This window comes from Rhagoletis pomonella, unplaced genomic scaffold (genome assembly GCF_013731165.1).
Source record: "Rhagoletis pomonella isolate Grant_MI unplaced genomic scaffold, Rhpom_1.0 Rhpom_scaffold_00005, whole genome shotgun sequence".
NCBI lineage: Eukaryota > Metazoa > Arthropoda > Insecta > Diptera > Tephritidae > Rhagoletis > Rhagoletis pomonella.
The window spans coordinates 22,241,666-22,257,441 of record NW_023458559.1 but is presented as its reverse complement, the minus strand read 5'-3'; positions in this window follow the sequence as shown (position 1 = coordinate 22,257,441).

The window sequence follows — 15,776 nt, the reverse complement described above, 5'->3', positions numbered from 1 at the left end:
AACGCTCAGTTAGACATAATGAGATAAACTTATATAGTCATATGGGGGCGGTATCACGCCGATTTACCAACATTCCAAACAATGTTACTTATTTTCAAGGGTTTGTTGTTAGTATCAGTTTTCAGTAAATTAGCGTCCTTAAATTTCGAAATATCGAAGTTTCAAGCATTTCTGAAATTTACCGTTATATGAAAAGTGGCCGTCATTTTAGTCCGATTTCAATAATTTTCAACGTTTTGCTTTTATGTGGCAAGCAAAATAACCGTACCAAGTTTGGTACAAATTGGTAGAACGGTTATCGATATACTTATATGTGATCATAAGTGAGCGTTGCAACGTGCAGTTTCCAAAATTTTATCATAAACGTATTTCTTGGTAAAGATGTGTTGCAAGCATCAATTTTGAATAAATTAGCTTTAGTATTTACTGATTTATCGAAGATTTCGTATTCCTCTAAATTGCCATTATATGGGATGTGGGCGTGCTTATTGTCCGATTTTAAAAATTTTCAGACATTTGGTATGTTGTTCCAAGGCCCAACAGCTGTACCAAGTTTGGGAGAAATTGACTGAGCGTTTACTAAGATATAAACATGTAACCATAAGTGGGCGTGGCTACGCCCATTTTCCAAGAATTGATAATATTCCTAATTTTCGTCTAAAAAGTATTGCAAATATCAATTTTGCGTAAATAATATTCAGTAGTTACTAAAATATTGCAGTTTTCGTATTTCTGAAAACTACCGTTATATGGGAGGTAGGCGTTGTTATTGTCCGCTTTTTCCGATTTTCAATACCATCCGTCCTACGCCTGAAAGAAGTAAACGTACCAAGTTTCGTTAAGATATCTCAATTCATGTTCAGGTTGTTCAGGATCTTGTGCATATGCTCTTGGATTTGCATATTCGTTGCATTTGTAAATTCACAACAATAAAATTAACACGGTTGCCATGGCAGCAAGCCAAAATTTGCAAATGCAATTCCGACTGCAAATCCAAGACCATTTCTACAACACCCTGAACAGCCCAATCGATTTATTGAATTCAATTCAACACAATCAAAACGAATATTTCATGTTCCATTTTTAACTTGAATGTGATGTTAATATAGATATCACGTATTCTACGTCTAATTTTAGCGGAGCTACAGCCCGCAGGTCAAAACGAAGGCGCTGGACTGATCCTTTTTTCGAAGAACACTATTTTTGACCAATTTTTTTTAAGTCAAGGAGTAATTGTAGGTTCAATCGCAATATTTTTCCGTGAAAACCAATTGCATAAGCTTTCAAAACCATTTTTTTTCATATCAAAATGCTTCTTCTGTCGAAAGCGCTACGATTAATTCGCATGGAATGTTCAAAAGGCACACTGTGCATTTATAACCAATATTGAATATAATAAAATAAAATGTCTATCAAACTTAGGCGTAGAAAATGTTTGATTCTTATTTCCCCCCTCCTTACACTGAGAAAAAAACGCGTTGTAAAATGGATTTTTTTTATTTTATTGCCGTTTAAAAATGCTCTTATTTAAATCAAGGGAAAAGTGTTTCAAATTAAATATTTCCATTATACATACACTACGTATAATGGAAATTTTCAATTCAAATACGCCCGTATTAAAATAAAGCATTTTTCACTGCACGGATGGCTCGTCTCGGATGCTTTTTCATGCACAGCGGTGACAACACGTACATACATACATGGTACATGTGTATCCGTACAAATGCACAAATCGCGCACTGTGATGCTGATTCAAACTCCACACTTGAAAACACATTTGCAGTATTGCTGTAGCTGAGTGTGCGAAGACGTTTAATACAATCGGTTGCTGCCAAGAGGGTCCGGGTTCAATTACCATCAGACGGAATGTGAAATTTAAGATTTTTTTGCGTACCTATTTAGTACGATGTAGCTTCGCATTATCTTTTTCACCTTTAGGTAGTGATTTGTATACATTTTTATGGACACTATATTTGTACATAGCGAATTTCATACATTTATGTAAATGAAAAATCCTCAAAAAAATCTTAAACCGATATAGTTTCGATAGATATTTTTTTTGGTTATTATTGATATCACCAATCATCGATGATTTTATGAGCGATATTGCATCTCTAGTAACGACCCCTCAAATTAGTCTAATGGGAAATTGCATCGTTCCAGACCGACTCAGTTGAATTTGGATCACGAACACCGTGAATACAATCGCTCGACTGGTTACAGCGCCAAAAAAGAAGAAGAAGAAATATAACATAATAAAGGCTTGTAAAATAATAACTCGTGCTCATATAGCCGTAATTGTGTATGTAACGTATACGTCCCGTAGCATTTATTGTTAGTCATACGCAGTCAACAACTCATTTACTCGCACGCCTTAACTAAAAAGGCATATTATTTCAATGTATGTAATTAAATATTGGAACGGAATATTTTTCCATAGTATCCTGCGAAATTTTAGAATGGATTTCGAGTGTGTCAATAAAAATTGTAAAATTGGAATTTTTGTTTCGGAACTCACCGTCATCTTATAGTTAATGTACATAGTTATTTTTTATTTGGTGGCACACTAGTTTTATTAACCTAGATTTGTTCGTTTTTGGCGTTTTCATTGCTTAATGTTAACATTTGAGAGGTTCCATGGGAAACTTAACCTTAGTGCAAAAATTATTTTCTTTATAAAACTAGCAAACGCGTAGATAAGACATTTGTAAAAATCTTGAACCAACCAAAAAATAACAAATTAAAGCTTTAAATGCATTTATACTACCTTTTTACGTTTCGAAGTCAAGTTCTAAGTAAATTTTTTCGAGTGAGGTTAAATTAGGTTGTGTTGAAAGTACTGTCAAAAAATTTGCGATTCATAATTCAAGTGTTTGATAAAAAAAAAATTATAGTAGAACCCATCTGCTTTTAATAAAATTGTGTTATATATTAAATTGTGTGAGTGCTTTATCTATATTACGAGTTATTATTAAGCAGTATTGGTATTGTCCCACCCGTGACAAAAACAGCTAAAAGTTGTTATTTACATATATATTAATACGCTAACGAAATCCCATACAAATCTATTCCTCCCTACTGCTCCTATGTTTCTCAACCAATTTGAATGATTCTTCTTTTGTTCGAAATGTATTTCAAAGGGGAGGTGCGCATTTTGTTTGTTTTTTCAGTAGGTGGAGTAGGAGTGGAGTTATTCCGAAAAACTTCATTTATGGCCCGATTTGCTTCAAATTCAAAATACATATTACTTACATCAAGAGAAAAACACTACAAAAATGGACCCGATAGGTGGCTCCAGAGCCGAGTTATTCCAATTTCCGTATAAGCCTATGAATGCCTTGTATTGTATGTATTCCTCCCTACTGCTCCTATGTTTCTCAACCAATTTTAATGATTCTTCTTTTGTTCGAAAGGTATTATCTTCCGGTAGGTGCCTGACTTGGTTTCACCATCTATGAATTTTTAAATTATTTAACAGAATGTATATTACTCGACCAAACAATATATGTAAGTGAGCTAGACGATTAAAAGGTGCTGATGGACCTAAAACGAATAATTAAAGAAGTCGAAGTTGTGTTTCGTGTTTGTTACATAATATTAGAAATTCATTGCAATGTTTACCACAATTTAATTTTCGTTTCCACATAGTAAGATATGAATAATTCAATTGTAAATCGTATGCTTATTAATGTGGAAAAATGTAAAGCAATGTGCTTTTCGGGAAGAGCTGTTCAGCCACTTTCTTATAAAATAGATAACCATAACTTGCAACAGTTATACAATTTTGTGGACATTGGTATCACAATGGATCCTAAACTTAATTTTAACCTGTATTTGTCAATGTTGTTGTGGCTTATTAACATTTTTATTTTTAATATTTTTATGAGCTTTGTACCACGATTGTTTATTAGGAAAAATTGAAAAAGCAACAAAGTCTAAGCGGTAGAAGTTATAGTAGCTATTTCGGAGATCACCACATCTCCTCAGCGGCAAATCAGCTGCACTTTATAGTAGTTGGTTGAATAAGGAAAATGAATTAGCAACAAGAGTTTACGGGATGTACATAGCTCAGTGGTTAACGCTTCTGACTTTGAACATCGATTACGCAGGTTCGATCCCTGCTGAAGTCTAGAAAAAAGAAGTCTGATGAGGAGATGTGGTGATCTCCGAAATAGCTGCTATAACTTCTACCGCTTAGGCTTTGTTGCTTTTTCAATTTTTCCTAATAAATAATCGTGGTACAAAACTCAATAAAAATACTTAATTTTAACCTTCACATTAATGTGACAGTCAACAAGGCTAAAGGTGTACTTGCATTTGTGAAACGATGGTCAAAAGAATTTAGTGACCATTATAAGTATCACTAAAACCCTGTTTACAACATTAGTTAGATCGATTCTGGAATACGGTTCAATGGTTTGGAATCCAAGGTATCAAATTTACTCAGACAAGATAGAATCAATTCAAAAACAATTCCTACTTTTTACTTTAAGAAATTTCCTATGCGATTCTCAATATAATCTTCCACCTTATACGAGTCGCTTAAAACGTATTAACCTTCCTTCACTTGTCAGTCGTAGGGAAATGCTTGGTATAATTTTTATACCCGAGCGCACTTGTGCACTTTGTTCACATAACGGTTGTTTGTAACAGGCAAAACGAATCGAGATAGATATAGACAAATGTATACATAAATAATCAGGATGAAAAGAGAAATCGATTAAGCGGTGACTGTATGTCCGTCCGTCCGTCCGTCCGTCCGTCCGTCTGTGCACACGATAACTCTAGTAAAAATTTAGATATCTTAACGAAACTTGGTACGTGCATTTCTTTTGGGCATAGGATTGAATCTTCCAAACTTGGCACAGTTGTTGGCCCTGGCACAGCATACCAAACGGCCGAAAATTTTTAAAATCGGACAATAACCACGCCCACATCCCATATAACGGTAATTTAGAGAAATACGAAATCCTCGATAAATCAGTAAATATTAAAGCTAATTTATTCAAAGTTGATGGTTGCAACAATTCTTTACCAAGAAATACGTTTATGATAAAATTTTGGAAATTGACGTGGCACCGCCCACTTATGATCACATATAAGTATATCGGTAACCGTTCTACCAATTTGTACCAAACTCGGTATGGTTATTGTACTTGCCACGTGTAAGCAAAACGTTGAAAATTATTGAAATCGGACTAAAATTACGCTTTTCATATAACGGTAAATTTTAGAAATGCTTGAAATTTCTATATTTCGAAATTTAAGGACGCTAATTTACTTAATATTTATACACCCCGGCTTATCATGTAGCGGTATCTTTCGGAAAGGTGGAAAACATATATTTAACCCTTTCGGTACATCTTTTTAGATTCGGGCTTTAAAAACCCAATTTTTTTATTAAGTGATCTTTAATACATAATATAATAACATTCAATTTAATTTTTTTCCAAAATGCGATTCTAAAGTGTTTTTTGGAATGATGCCATATGGCATCATTTGTACTAACTGGTGTAAAAAATATGCAAGGATGTTTTAATATGGTATTTTATTTTATTCAAATCAAATTAAATAACACCACAAAAATTTTGTAAAATAAGTTGGAACATGCATAGATTTAATAATTCATTTAAAAAATCTACCAGTTGCAATTTCCCAGTACAAACATATCGTTATTTGCTGGTGCGGATTTCAGCTCCTTCAAATATTATTGATGCCATGTGGCATCATCGCATTTAAAAATATACCACGCGTTTATTAGCACTTTGTTAAATTAAATTACAAGTTCTAGCAATATTTGACACTATTTTGGAGACTATAGTATATTTATTTGTTTTTAATTTATTGGGTTATTTGGTAAAATATAGTATTTTAATGTAGACCTTTCTAAGCAGAAGAAAATCAATATTTTAGTAAAGTTTTAAAATTGAAATTTTTCATCTACTGTGGATAAAAATAACAATACCGTATTAAAATATAGTTTATAAAACTTCCCATTACAGCGTTGCATATAAAAATATAATTTCAGATAAGCTCAATTAAATCTGTGAGTATTCAAAAAAGCATGACGCCATATGACATCGAAATAGCGAAAGGGTTAATACTTGCGCCGGGTATTTAATGTTCGGCTCCGCCCGAACTTAGACTTTCTTACTTGTTATGGTTAAATTACTGACAAGCTCAATTTCAAGTCCGTCTCTTCTGGCTGATGTTAGCTTTAATGGAACATGTTAGCTTAGAGGGAACCTCTCGTGTATCAAGACACTTTTGTCCCCTATTACTGAAAGCTTGAAAAACTAATTTTGAATTGCACGATCCAGTGCCTTGCTTATACCAGGATTTTAACTCTCATTCCAGCACGTTTGATATATCTGATCCGCTTTGCAGCATTAAGAAAGCGATACTCTCCTCTCTCAATAAAAGAATTATTAACATAAAGACAAAAAATCAGCTGATGAATTTAGTTCTGTAGCTGAACAGTTTTAGATCTCGACACTGAACAAACTCCTGCCTTTCGTCACTCAGCGCAAAAATTGAAAATATTGGTGCCATACGTCATGCGGACTGCGCCCCTCGTGCGGATGGGGCAATGGAGGGTAAAAACGTTGGGATTATTATTATTAATAGTGAAGCATATCCCACCCATGACAGCTGCGGGTAAGTATGTACTCGTATATGATTTCCTGGGTGTCAAGGATGCTTGCCTGTTCAGGAGTCCACCAAGCGGGGAAGTTATGAAGGTGGCTTTGCTTATCTGACATCTTTGTCACCCATGCGATGTTTAAACCCGGGCGTCACACTTAAATGCTGACACTAATTTGCGCATTCTGAAAAGTATTTAACGGTATATTTATAAGTAATACAATACTTAATATATTTAAACAAAAGTTGAAGTACATACCAACGGACTTTTATTAAAATCTGTGTGCTATCCAAATTAAATTATTGTGTCCTCCTTATGCGTCTATAAGAAATATTTTGTGTTGGTTTTTTTTCTATGATAAATTTTTCCGAAAACACAAAATTTCTTTTGAACGAGGTGCGTATTGCTCTCCTATCAATCAAAAAGAATACTTTTGGATTTCTCGCTTAGGAGACATCACTTTTTGCTCCTAAACGAGTAATAACGGAGTACAAAACCGACAAATCTCGTTTATTGCTCCCAAATCATGCCTCAGGGAGCATTCTTTAATTGCTCGCTTAGGAGATCTCTCATTACGCTCCTAAGCGAGCAATACAGGAGGACAAAACCGACAAATCTCGTTTATTGGTCCCAAATCATGCCTCAGGGAGTATTATTTCGTCGCTCGCTTAGGAGATCTCCTATTTGATTCCTAAACGAGTAATAAAGGAGTACAAAACCGACAAATCTCCCTCATTGCTCAGAAATCAGGTTAAGGGGAGTACTCTTTTATTCCTCACATAGGGAGATCTCCCTTCAAGTTCTAGTGAGTATGTACATATGTATGAATGGATGTAGTATATGTATACATATTACCGTTTTAGTTTTATTATGTTCCATTTTAAATAATTTATTTCTTGTATTATTCTAATAGTTATCATTAATGTAATAAATACATATGTACATGTGATAAGACATCTAATATGTAATGTTTTTTAGCTAAAAAGAAATGCTCCCTATGGAACAATGTTGGAGTAATCTTGTATTACTCCATTAGGAGGAATGTTGGAAAATAGGAAAGCTGGTTTATACCTCGCTTAGGAGGTTTGCGGGATCACTTCGTTTGGAATACTCCCTTATTGCTCGTTTGGGAGGAATATGTGGTATTTTCCTGTGTGCACTCTTTTATTGTCTTTTTGGGATGTTTCTGGGAGGTTATTCTGAGATATCTCTTGTATTGCTCACTTAGGAGGTCGTTGAGATGATATTTCTGTATGAACTCCATGATTGCTCATTGAGGAGGTAAAAGGGATTACTCGCCCTCCTAGGACATCCCGTGTTAAAGAGAATACACAAAATTACATGCTTATACACAGAAGCATAGGGAGCAATAGGGAGTATTCGTATGCTCCCCAGGGAGTACTCACCGAGCAATCATACGATGCTCCCAAGTTCTACTGGGTACTTGGCTGCGACTTACAAAATTTCTTAAATGCCAGGAACCGCATCTTTATCTTTAAGCTAAATACTCATGGGAAACCGGAATACCTACATATATGAAAAACTGATATTTTCTAAATGCTCTCGCTCTATAACCCTAATTTTGCCAAAGTTCAACTACTTATGCTCGTCCCGACTGTTTGTCGTTAACGCTGTTAGACTTTGGAACTACCTCCCTCAGTCGCTAAGGAAGTCATTGTCTAGAGGCAGCTTCAAGAGACTTATACTTCAATTTCTCTAACTAAAATTTCTTGAAATCGTGGTTATTGACTATTGCAAGCTAAATTATGTTTATTCATGTTTCTTTTTTCTCTTCTTCTAAATAATGTTTTAAATTATTCCTGTTAAACAAATGACTATAAGTGACCATTAAGCAAAGGTGCAGGAATTTGCAAAGATAGTATTCGAGATTTTGTTTCTTTGCTTAGGCTTCTCAAATATTGAAAAAATGCGATTTTTTGACACTTTGACCCCGTTTTTATTAAAATCTGGAACTCACAGAAACTTTATGCTTACGGATCAGCATACAAAAATTCGGCAAAAATAGCGTTAACATTTGCTGCATCAAATTTTTCCCCATTGTTTTTTTTTTGCCTGTGTAAAAGGTCTTGTTAAATAGCCAATACCCGCATGTTTGCGCCGCCTTCAAACACCTTTCGAACTGTAAAACAATGACTCGATTCTATTCTACGCATATCTATACTACGGGTATCGACTTTCAAGTAAATCGGAATTCGAATCGGTTATGAAACATGCTCCCAATGAATTTCACAATTATCCGAAATGTTTCAAGCTTTCGTCGAAAATAATTCAAATTTTTCGCGTTCTTCCGAATTTTCCCAGTTTTCCACTTGAAATTTTCTATTTTTCCATTCGAATGCCATTCCGAAGGAATTGCATACAAAATTTCATTTTTCCGACCTTCACGGAGGGTTTTCCCAAATTTTTTTTTTCGTCTCCTGGCAATTACGAACAACCAAAAAAGTTTTAGCCAAATCGGCCCAACCGTTCTCAATTGATGAATTACTATACATTTTTCACACCATTTTTATATATATAGATTATATTACACAAGTCTATATTGAGCCGCATGAAATAAACAATTGCCCCTTCCCAAAAGTTCCGACCCTTCACTTAAATTTATTTGAATAATTGAGTACAAGGTCTGAAGTTCTAAGAAAATGCAATTGTAGTTTCCAATCAAGCGGCAGAGCAGGCAAGCTAGACGAGTGATCTGAACAGGCAAGTTCCAGAGCTGTATTGTTAGGGCAGTTGGAAAGGACTAGTTTTCAATCTGCATCTTCACTTCTCATATTGTTGCTTCAGTTCGATCAGGATTTCCAATGTCAGACAGGCTGTATGAATGGACTAGATCCAGAGCAACACTGTTTGGTAGGGTAGAAGGACGGTTGGAAAGGACTAGTTTCCAAGCCGCGCCTTCGCTTTTCGTATTGGTGTTTTCCGAACAGATAACGCCGTTTGACACTAACATTTTAATATTTCATTTGAATAAATCGGACTTTTTAAACCGGGGGTAAACTTAAATGTTTTTAAGCCTCTTTCGTCTGACATTGTAATGCATAATATTTCAATTAACTTATAAAACTGTCGCAGGTCGGAAAATTGTATTTATTTTTATAAATTTGAGTAATCAGCTAAGAAACTTTTAGTAAATTCTATTTACAGGAATAGTCGAAAAATATACAAACATCTTCATTTATTGCATTCCTCATATTGATAAATTTTTCAATCAGATATTAATAATATAATTATAAGTATGTATGTACGTACTAGGGATGTTTCGAATATCATATTTTTCCCATTCGCGAATGCGAATTTTCGGAATGCGAATGTGCAAATGCGAAATCGAATATTAGGAATAAAATTAAAAAAGCTATAGTCAACTTAAGTCACCGTTTTTTTTACTTAAAGATTTGTTAAATTATTAGAACATTGAACGATTGCTTAACCTATATGATGTTTTAATCTAGTATTTAGTCAAAGTTCAAAAGGGGCATATTATATTTCAAAGAAAGTAATTTTGCTGCCTTTTCTCCCATGAGGCGATTTCTTAGAGGCTCATATATAAGGCTGGCTACCCTGAACAATTGCTCACTTCGAACGCTGCCGGGTGGAGCGCTCAAATATTTGCGGGCCAGATCTGTCAGTTTGTCGTATTTTAGTTTAGTTTTCCACCAATCGAGAGGATTTTCACAGAGATGAGCTCCTTTTACTTTAAGATAGGCCTTCGATTGCGCTTTAATTTCAAATTTTTATATGTTTCCAGATTCTACATCCGAGCCTTCGCACTCGCAAAACATTCGTATCATTTAAAGCGAATGCGAATGTTTAAAATGATGCGAATCATTCGCATAACGAATGCAAATGCAAATATACGCAACATCCCTGGTTGTACATACCCAGGAGTTGTACATACAAATAAAATTGGTTCAGATCTTCCATTAGTTAACAACTGCCGTAGCAAATCTCCCATAATCCTAAAGCAGCTTTCAGTTCCATTACCATTTATCGCTTAAAATTGCACCAATACTAAAAAACTGAAGCCAGAGTGTGCACATAATCCATTCCTTGTCATCTTCTGCATCTTTAAAGTGCATTTTTCTTTTTTAGTCTTTTGTTGATACTGTGCTGAAAAAATGATTCTTAAAATTTGGCTGTTAGTGCCTAGAAGTATGCTCCCTGGCTTACGACAACATATCCTAACCAATCCCTACAGCAAAAACCGAGGGCGACTGCTAAAAAGTTATCATTGCATATGGTAAAATTCTCATTGCAAAGTTGAAAAACACAATCGAAGTCTATAAAAAAATCCGGCACTTAACAACAACAAATATGTGTTGTAAAAACTTGCAAATACTAAGAAGGTTAAGTAAGCAAAGCAAATAAGCTGCAAGTACTTAGCACAAAAAGGCGCCAAAATTGCAATTCAATTGCCTACCATTTTACGATTCGCTACAATCGCACACTCCAAACACTAACACATTTACAAACATACAACCAAGTTGTTAACAGTATTGCCCTCATTTTGCTTTTCCTAAAAAAATTGGGAGGATATTTTTCTCTTGGTAAGTTGGCGTTCAAGAGGAATTTTAGTAAGTTTTAGTCAAGGCATATTCAGTAAAAGAAAAATGATTTTGACAGATTTCTCTTTTGGACTGCCGCTAAAATGTTTAACATGCAAGGAAATATTTCAGATGGTGTTGAAACAAGTTCTTTGTTTAAATTTTTGTGTATCTTTTAAATAACACTATGGTCTAGAGTCCGACCGATTAATTGGCATCGGCATCGGCTTGTATCGGCACAAGATTAAGCATCGGCATTGGCATTGGCCTTTTTTCGCCGATTCTTTACCGATTCTTTGGAATTTATTTTCATATGTTCAGTTGAAACGGCAGACATCTAAAATATTTGCAAACAACTCACAAAAATTAATTTTTCTTGGATGAAGGTGCTTCACCATTTTTCCATGCAAAAGTATGTTCGACAATTTTCTTTTATATGGAGTACACTACCAGCCAAAAAAAATTTACAAAAATTAACGGCATTTTATAGCAGCTTGAAACTTGCACTTCACTATACTAGAATTAAGTGGTCTACAAAACTGCATATCAAAATTCTGATTAAAAAGTTTGAAATTTTGGTGAAAATAAGCAGAATTGTTCTACCAAGTTTTTTTGTACAATGTTTGAAATCCGAATTTGCATGGTGTTTCTTGTATACCAGCTAGACTTAAAAAAAAATAAACAAAAGGCGAATGCCAAATTCCAGAACCGGTCAAAATATCGCAATTCTTTTATTTTGTGGTAAAGTCAGAATTTTTATGGTCTCACCCCCTAGGATCGTTTTATACCAAAAAAAAATACATCCCTATTTTTTTTTTAAATCAAAAAGCTTACTTATTTGTAAGTTAGGTAAAAAAAAACAAATTTTGATCCACTAAGCTTTTCTTGAAACCCTGACAAATTCTCACCATGAATATGTTTTTGTAATAACTCAGCACTGTTTTAAAGTCTATGAACTGGACTTTTTTAAAACCATTTTTTGCGTTGTGACCTTCAATACGCGAAAATTGCCTTGACGACTGGATGAAAAAATACCATGTCAGAGATAGTCGCACTTCGGCTGCATTTATAACAGTAAAAGTTAAGACAATGGTGCAAACGAAATCGGTAAAAATCGATTGCTAAAGAATTGTTGTACCTGCTTTACTGTTGTCACAGATTTAAAGGCAATCTATGTAATTTATTCTCTTTCCTGTGGTGTAATAATCGCAGGAATGACCCCTAAGTACTACATTACAAAATTAAAACACGGGTGAAATTCAGCGCTGGTTCTTATCCACTCTGCCGTACCACATTTCGATCAACGCTGATCGGAATCCACTTTACGATGGGGTTAAATTTCAGCGCCCACACTGCCGGTGCTCTTATACTTATCCATAGGCTGACGAAATAGGCTTTATGTTTTAGTGTTTTTTTTTTCTCAAGGCTTTTATTATAAGCTTTTATTATTTGCTACAGACTTGAAGCTTCAAACTTAGCTCAGAGCCCGATGATAATGCAATAGGTAAGATGAATTCATCAGCTAGCTGGCGCATAAGTCCACAAAAAATTGTGTCTGGTAGGTGACGAAGGAGTGTAGATATTTGGAAACCCCGTATTTATGATCCGATTTAGTTCATAATTAAAATGTTTTTATTCCCACATGAGAAAAGATAACTCCACAAAAAACAAATAGCGATGCAATCTAGGGGCAGATCGTTGGACTTTTATTTCACAGGGTGTAGCTACGAAACTTTACTTTTGATAGGTTTTTAAGTATTTTTGGTAGGGATTTTGTAGGAAAAATGCAAGTCTGAGTGGCAACAGTGATTGTGAATGTCGCAAGTAGCAATAACCAAAACAGAAGTAACAAGAATTGCGAGAACGGTACTTTTCGTTTGTTTGCACTTCGATGACATCTTCAAAGCGGTGAAAAATAAGCAAGCAAAAAATGCAAAAGTTGCATCACTCCAAAGTGAGACTCTAAAAAACTTGCCCTTGGGCTTTTGAAGGGAAAACGATGAAACTTTCTTACGCACATTTTCCATATGTGAAGAACTTTTCACTTTGTTCGGCTGCATACGGTGCGTGCATGTGAATGTTGGAAGCGTTTCAAATGTTGGTTTGTGTTTGCCAGCAACAAACTTTTTCCATTAAGATGCTTAAATATCCTGCATTTCTCTCGGTAAACACCCAAAAGCGTAAACGTTGCAAGAATACATATGTATGTATATATGTGATTGAGTGAGTATGGAGTAGGCGCGTCTTGCGATTATCCAGCCCAACGGCATATACACTCATAGACACAGGCATTGCTGGCAACAAACTGTCTCTATGTCCTTTCATGCAAACGTACATATGTGGGTATGAAAATATGCAATTTATAGATACCTATATGTATGTATGTATGTATGTATGTACACGAAATCTTATATGACCATTGCTGGGCGTTCACCACAACACCCAACCACTAACCGTAGTGGTGCGTGAAGGTGTGGTTGCCACGCCCCTAAAATAATTCACAGCAAAAAGCCACATCTTCTGCAAAGTTCGTCATGAGTACAAGCTTACTGTTATTGTTGCTGCAGTTGGTGGCGTACCGCATGCATTCTCACAATCTCTATAAATCGTCATCCTCGTCATTACCATCATCATTATCGTCGCCGTCGCTCCCAAGTGTTACCGAACCGCTGCAGCCGCAGAGGAATACGATAACTTGTAGATACCGCAAGTGTGGCAATAACACCAGTTGCAGGTTGCAAGTCTAAAGTTCCTTATATTTGGGGAATAAGTTTCCATTCAACACCGGTTCCTTAAAGTTTTTGTAATTTCACACCTGCGCATGTGGGGACTTCGTGGATGTACGTGTTGTGCTTGACAATGTCTGTATGAATTTATGCATGCATGTATGTTCATAAGTATGTATGCAGTTTTTCTGGAAATCTGGAATAAATTTTAACTAAATAAAAAACAAAAATTGTTACAAAGTGGCTCTAAGTATTAGCTGGCGCACCCAGTTCAATACATTGCATATGCAGAATAAAATATATGTATACACATTTGAATGTATGTATGTACAAATTTTGTCGAAACTTACCAAAATTGCGCACATACTCCGTGGATCAAAATAAAAATTTAAAAATTCGGCGACATTTTTCTCCCCAGGGCTTATTTACTGAGTTAGGGCCAATTGAAGAAAAGTCGATTTCAGCATTGAAATCATAAATTTTTATATCATTCTGAAACAAAATTTTTATGTAAAACCTTGAATATGACGAGCTTGAGTGGGTTTGAATTCCCCACAAATTTGAAATTAATTTTGCAACCATCCAAACTGTCGATTTTTGCATAATTTTTCAGAAATTGGAAATTTGAATAATAGCTATTTGTAATAAAATATGTGTTTTATAATGTCGTTCGAGAAGAAGAGAGTGAGCCGAGATCAAGTGTCATCTATTTTTTTGATTATCATCAGTGCAGTGTTGCCATCTTTTAATTTTCAAAAAGCACCAAAAACTTGGAAAAAAAGCATTTTACCACACTAAAAGCACCATATTTTTTGACTCAAGGAATACTTTTTTCATAACATAATACCGAAGTACTGCACATTAAAACTGGTATATCTCGAGAAAGAAAACTCGAATCGCAACAAAAATGATGTCCTAATTAGAAATGAGCAAATAATTTGATGGTTTCATTATATAACCTCAAATATCGCTAAAAACCGTGTCTTTGGCACTTTGGGGTTAGGATATCTCAAAATTCTAGTGCTAGAGCAATTGTGAGGCCAGATTTGGATTCAGAACCAAGAAACAATAGGGGTATTCACGATCCGGTGCATACTGTGTAGCATGGTGAATAGATAGCATAAATATTTGTTGTTGTTTGAACACATGAAACAACAACAATAATGCTATTTATGCTATCTATGCACCATGCTAGACAGTATGCACCGGATCGTGAATACCCCTAATGTGTTTTATTCAGGTGGTAAAAAAAAACAAAATCTGTACAAATGATTAGAAAAGAAAAAAAGAAATACCTAACTTACTTGCGTACTAGCATTTTCAACGCGAATAGAATTTAACAAGGTGGATTTGCAACTTCAGCTTTTTATCAATCATGTTTGGATTTTAGTCCATTTAAATTTGTAGATTCTTATAAATTTAGTGCTGCCACAGCTTTAAATATTTCAAATTATTTCTGGTTTTAACTATCTCGAAGTAATTTCAGTTCAAACAAGTAAGAGCAGCGCTGTCTTCGGCTATGCCGAAGGCTTCATACCTTTCATGAACATCTGCAAATTTTACTTTGACAGATTACTGCTTTTGAGTACATCTGCATACATCGATAGAGGAGTTACATACCTATATAAAAAATCGCATCTGAACAAACAGAGGTATGGAAGATATACCTTATATTAGCACCAATCTAAGTGATTTTCACTGCTATGTGATCGGTATGTAAACCGACACAATTTATTGGGTTTAGTTTCCTACATAAAGGAGATATATCGCAAAAACTGGTATCTGAACAATCAGTGCTATAGGAGATAAAGCTTATACAGCATAGATTTTGACGATTTTCTCAGT